We start from the raw sequence: 6209 nt of genomic DNA, 5'->3' as shown, positions 1-6209 counted from the left end.
AAGGTGATGTTCTTATCATCACCAAGGCTGATTGATTTTCATCAATTTAGCTCTTGAATGCAATGTCCTGCTGAAGCTTTAGACTAACATTGCATGATTCCTGGAATTCTCATTAAGAATTTTGATACCTTTATTTTCTTTTCCACTTAATTTTCGAAAATCACAAAAAAAAATTTTACAAAGTCATAAAATCCAAAAATATTTCTTGTTTGAGTCTAGTGTCTCATGTTAAGTTTGGTGTCAATTGCATGCATTCATTCATGTGTCTTAGTGATCTTCAAGATGTTCTTGATGATTTCTTACTCTAATCTTTAAATTCTCTTGACTTGAGTGTTTTGTGTGTCTCATATGCATTCTCATTAGTGTCAGTAGTATACAAACTGCTAAGTTTGGTGTCTTGCATGCATTGTTATTTGATTCTTGTTGCATTTTGATTTTTCCTTATTATTAAAAATCCAAAAATATTTTTAATTTGTGTCTTCTCAAGTTAATAATACAGAGAATTGAAGATTCAGAACATACAGCAGAGGAATTACACAGAAAAAGCTGGGCGTTCAAAACGCCCAGTGAAGAAAGACAGACTGGCGTTTAAACGCCAGCCAGGGTACCTGGTTGGGCGTTTAACGCCCAAAAGGGTATAGTTTTGGGCGTTAAACGCCAGAATGTGCACCATTCTGGGCGTTTAACGCCAGGATGGCACAAGAGGGAAGATTTTGTTTTTAATGCAGATTTTTTTTTTCAGTTTTCAAACTTTTTCAAAATCAAATCTTTTTCAAATCATATCTTTTCAATCATATGTTTTCAAAATCAATTTCTTTCTATTTTTAAAAAATACTTGCTATCAATTAATGATTTGATTCAACATTTCAAGTATGTTGCCTTTTCTGTTGAGAAAGGTTTAATGTTTGAATCATATCTTTTCTTGTTAGCCAAGTTTTTAATTTTCAAAATCAAATCTTTTTAAAATGTTTTTCAAATCATATCTTCTCAATCACATCTTTTTAAAACTAATCATATCTTCTTAACCACATCTTTTTCAAAATAGTTTTCAATCAAATCTTTTTGATTTCTAATTTCAAAATCTTTTTCAAAAATCACTTGATTTCTTTTCCACTTTCATTTTCGAAAATCAATTAGTGTTTTTCAAAAATGTTTTCAAAATCTTTTACTTAATTTTCGAAAATTACTTCCCTTCTTCTCACATCCTTCTATTTATGGACTAACACTATTCCTTAATGCAAAATTCGAACTCCATCTTCTTTGATAAGTTCGAATTTTCTACTTCTGTCTTCTACTTTTCTTTTCCTCTGACACCTAAAGGAATCTCTATACTGTGACATAGAGGATTCCACATTTTCTTGTTCCCTTCTCTTTCTTATGAGCAGGAGCAAGGACAAAAGCATTCTTGTTGAGGCTGATCCTAAACCTGAAAGGACCTTGAAGAGAAAGCTAAGAGAAGCCAAAGCACAACTCTCTGTAGAGGACCTAACAGAAATCTCCAAAGAAGAAGAACCTATGGCAGCCGAAAACAACAACAATGCCAACAATGCAAGGAAGGTGCTGGGTGACTTTACTGCACCTACTCCCGACTTTTATGGGAGAAGCATCTCTATCCCTGCCATTGGAGCAAACAACTTTGAGCTTAAGCCTCAATTAGTTTCTCTAATGCAACAGAATTGCAAGTTCCATGGACTTCCATTAGAAGATCCTCATCAGTTTTTAGCTGAATTCTTGCAAATCTGTGACACTGTCAAGACTAATGGGGTTGACCCTGAGGTCTACAGACTTATGCTATTCCCTTTTGCTGTAAGAGACAGAGCTAGGACATGGTTGGACTCACAACCTAAAGAAAGCCTGGACTCTTGGGAAAAGCTAGTCAATGCCTTCTTGGCAAAGTTCTTTCCACCTCAAAAATTGAGTAAGCTTAGAGTGGAAGTCCAAACCTTCAGACAGAAGGAAGGAGAATCCCTCTATGAAGCTTGGGAAAGATACAAACAATTAATCAGAAAGTGTCCTTCTGATATGCTTTCTGAATGGAGCATCATAGGTATTTTCTATGATGGTCTCTCTGAACTATCCAAAATGTCTTTGGATAGCTCTGCTGGAGGATCTCTTCATCTGAAGAAGACGCCTACAGAAGCTCAAGAGCTAATTGAAATGGTTGCAAATAACCAATTCATGTACACTTCTGAAAGAAATCCTGTGAACAATGGGACTAGTCAGAAGAAAGGAGTTCTTGAGATTGACACTCTGAATGCCATATTGGCTCAGAACAAAATATTGACTCAACAAGTCAATATGATTTCTCAAAGTCTGTCTGGAATGCAAAATGCACCAAGCAGTACTAAAGAAGCTTCATCTGAGGAAGAAGCTTATGATCCTGAGAACCCTTCAATAGAAGAGGTGAATTACATGGGAGAACCCTATGGAAACACCTATAATCCTTCATGGAGAAATCATCCAAATCTCTCATGGAAGGATCAACAGAGACCTCAACAAGGTTTCAACAATAATAATGGTGGAAGAAATAGGTTTAGCAATAGCAAGCCTTTTCCATCATCTTCTCAGCAACAGACAGAGAGTTCTAAGCAGAATACCTCTGACTTAGCAACCATGGTCTCTGATCTAATCAAAATCACTCAAAGTTTCATGACTGAAACAAGGTCTTCCATTAGAAACTTGGAGGCACAAGTGGGTCAGCTGAGCAAGAAAATTACTGAACTCCCTCCTAGTACTCTTCCAAGCAATACAGAAGAAAATCCAAAAGGAGAGTGCAAGGCCATCAACATGGCCAAATTTGGAGAGGAGGAAGAGGCAGTGAACGCCACTGAAGAAGACCTCAATGGACGTCCACTGGCCTCCAATGAGTTCCCCAATGAGGAACCATGGGAATCTGAGGCTCAAAATGAGCCCATAGAGGTTCCATTGGACTTACTTCTGCCATTCATGAGCTCTGATGAGTATTCTTCCTCTGAAGAGGATGAGTATGTCACTGAAGAGCAAGTTGCTAAGTACCTTGGAGTAATCATGAAGCTAAATGACAAGTTATTTGGAAATGAGACTTGGGAGGATGAACCCCCTTTGCTCACCAAAGAACTGGATGACTTGTCTAGGCAGAAACTGCCTCAAAAGAGACAGGATCCTGGAAAGTTTTCAATACCTTGTACCATAAGCACCATGACCTTCAAGAAGGCCTTGTGTGACTTAGGGTCAAGTGTAAACCTCATGCCTCTCTCTGTAATGGAGAAGTTAGGGATCTTTGAGGTACAAGCTGCAAAAATCTCACTAGAGATGGCAGACAACTCAAGAAAACAGGCTTATGGACTTGTAGAGGATGTTCTGGTAAAAGTTGAAGACCATTACATCCCTACTAATTTCATAGTCCTAGAGACTGAGAAGTGCATGGATGAATCCATCATCCTTGGCAGACCCTTCCTAGCCACAGCAAAGGCTGTGATTGATGTTGATAGAGGAGAGTTGATCATTCAAGTGAATGAAGAATCCTTTGTGTTTGAGGCTCAAGGATATCCCTCTGTCACCATGGAGAGGAAGCATGAAGAGCTTCTCTCAAAACAGAGCCAAACAGAGCCCCCACAGTCAAACTCTAAGTTTGGTGTTGGGAGGCCACAACCAAACTCTAAGTTTGGTGTTGAACCCCCACATTCAAACTCTAAGTTTGGTGTTGGGAGGTTCCAACATGGCTCTGAGCATTTCTGAGGCTCCATGAGAGCCCACTGTCAAGCTACTGACATTAAAGAAGCGCTTGTTGGGAGGCAACCCAATGTTATATTTTGACTATTTTCCTTTGTTATTTTATGTTTTTTTGTAGGTTGATGATCATGAGAAGTCACAAAATCAATGAAAAAAGCAAAAACAGAATGAAAAACAGGAAGAAAAATAGCACACCCTGGAGGAAGAACTTACTGGCGTTTAAACGCCAGTAAGGCTAGCTGTTGGGCGTTTAACGCCCAGTCTGGCACCATTCTGGGCATTTAACGCCAGAAAGGGGCACCAGACTGGCGTTAAACGCCAGAAAAGGGCAAGAAGCTGGCGTTAAACGCCAGAAATGGGCACCAGCCCGGCGTTTAACGCCAGAAATGGCTAAAAACGCATTTTTGCATGCCATTTGGTGCAGGGATGACTTTTCCTTGACACCTCAGGATCTGTGGATCCCACAGGATCCCTACCTACCCCACCACTCTCTCTCTTCTTCACCCATTCACCAATCACCTCAACACCTCTTCCCCAAAAACCCTTCACCTATCAAATCCCATCTTTCTCTTCACCACTCACATCCATCCTTCACAAAACCCCACCTACCTCACCATTCAAATTCAAACCACTTTCCCACCCAAACCCACCCTCAATTAACCGAACCCTACCCTTTCCCCACTCCTATATAAACCCTCCTTCACTCCTTCATTTTCACACAACCTAAACACCACTTCTCCCCCCTTTGGCCGAACACAAAGCCATTCCCTTCTTCCTCATTTCTTCTTCTTCTACTCTCTTCTTTCTTCTTTTGCTCGAGGACGAGCAAACCTTTTAAGTTTGGTGTGGTAAAAGCATTGCTTTTTGTTTTTCCATAACCATTTATGGCATCCAAGGCCGAAAAAACCTCTAGAAAGAGAAAAGGGAAGGCAAAAGCTTCCACCTCCGAGTCATGGGAGATGGAAAGATTTATCTCAAGGGTGCATCAAGACCACTTCTATGAAGTTGTGGCCTTGAAGAAGGTGATCCCCGAGGTCCCTTTTTCACTCAAAAAGAGTGAATATCCGGAGATCCGACATGAGATCCGAAGAAGAGGTTGGGAAGTTCTTACCAACCCCATTCAACAAGTCGGAATCTTAATGGTTCAAGAGTTCTATGCCAATGCATGGATCACCAAGAACCATGATCAAAGTGTGAACCCGGATCCAAAGAATTATCTTACTATGGTTCGGGGGAAATACTTGGATTTTAGTCCGAAAAATGTAAGGTTGGCATTCAACTTGCCCATGATGCAAGGAGATGAACATCCTTACACTAGAAGGGTCAACTTTGATCAAAGGTTGGACCAAGTCCTCACAGTCATATGTGAAGAGGGCGCCCAATGGAAGAGAGATTCAAGAGGGAAGCCAGTTCAATTGAGAAGGCATGACCTCAAACCCGTGGCTAGAGGATGGTTGGAGTTTATCCAACGCTCAATCATTCCCACTAGCAACCGGTCCGAAGTTACTATAGACCGGGCTATCATGATTCATAGCATCATGATTGGAGAAGAAATAGAAGTTCATGAGGTTATAGCTCAAGAACTTTATAAGGTGGCGGACAAGTCCTCTACCTTGGCAAGGTTAGCCTTTCCTCACCTCATTTGTCACCTCTGTTATTCAGTTGGAGTTGACATAGAGGGAGACATCCCCATTAATGAGGACAAGCCCATCACTAAGAAGAAGATGGAGCACACAAGAGACCCCACTCATCATGAGATCCCTGAGATTCCTCAAGGGATGCACTCTCCTCCACAAAACTATTGGGAGCAACTAAACACCTCCCTAGGAGAATTGAGTTTCAACATGGGACAACTAAGGGTGGAGCACCAAGAACACTCTGTCCTCCTCCATGAAATTAGAGAAGATCAAAGAATCATGAGAGAGGAGCAACAAAGACAAGGAAGAGACATTGAAGAGCTCAAGCACTCCATAGGATCTTCAAGAAGAAGAACAAGCCGCCATCACTAAGGTGGACCCGTTCTTTAATTTCCTTGTTCTTTATTTTTCTGTTTTTTCGAATTTTAGTGCTTATGTTTATCTATGTTTGTGTCTTGTGATCATTAGTGTCTTAGTGTCTATGCCTTAAAGTTATGAATGTCCTATGAATCCATCACCTTTCTTGAATGAAAAATGTGCTTAATTGAAAAAGAAAAGAATTGCATGAATTTTGAATTTTATAACAGTTTAATTATTTTGATGTGGTGGCAATACTTTTGTTTTCTGAATGTATGCTTAAACAGTGCATATGTCTTTTGAATTTGTGGTTCATGAATATTGGCTCTTGAAAGAATGATGAAAAAGGAGACATGTTACTGAGGATCTGAAAAATCATTAAAATGATTCTTGAAGCAAGAAAAAGTAGTGATTCAAAAAAAAAATATTCGAAAAAAAAGAAAGAAAAAGAAAGAAAAAGAAAGAAAAAGAAAGAAATAAAGTTGTGATCCAAGGCAATAAGAG

The 6209-nt window shown here is 39.7% G+C and overlaps 1 non-coding gene across 1 annotated transcript; it reads right to left on the bottom strand.

The window, feature by feature from the left end:
• Positions 1–1920: 1920 nt before the first annotated feature.
• Positions 1921–2028, bottom strand: LOC112793863 (small nucleolar RNA R71). Its single transcript, XR_003198554.1, has one exon. It is a non-coding gene; the product is annotated as a small nucleolar RNA R71 (small nucleolar RNA).
• Positions 2029–6209: the final 4181 nt, after the last annotated feature.

This window comes from Arachis hypogaea, chromosome 3, assembly GCF_003086295.3.
Source record: "Arachis hypogaea cultivar Tifrunner chromosome 3, arahy.Tifrunner.gnm2.J5K5, whole genome shotgun sequence".
Classification (NCBI taxonomy): domain Eukaryota; kingdom Viridiplantae; phylum Streptophyta; class Magnoliopsida; order Fabales; family Fabaceae; genus Arachis; species Arachis hypogaea.
Note: the sequence above shows the minus strand (reverse complement) of the source record. Positions and strands in the feature narration are given on the sequence as shown.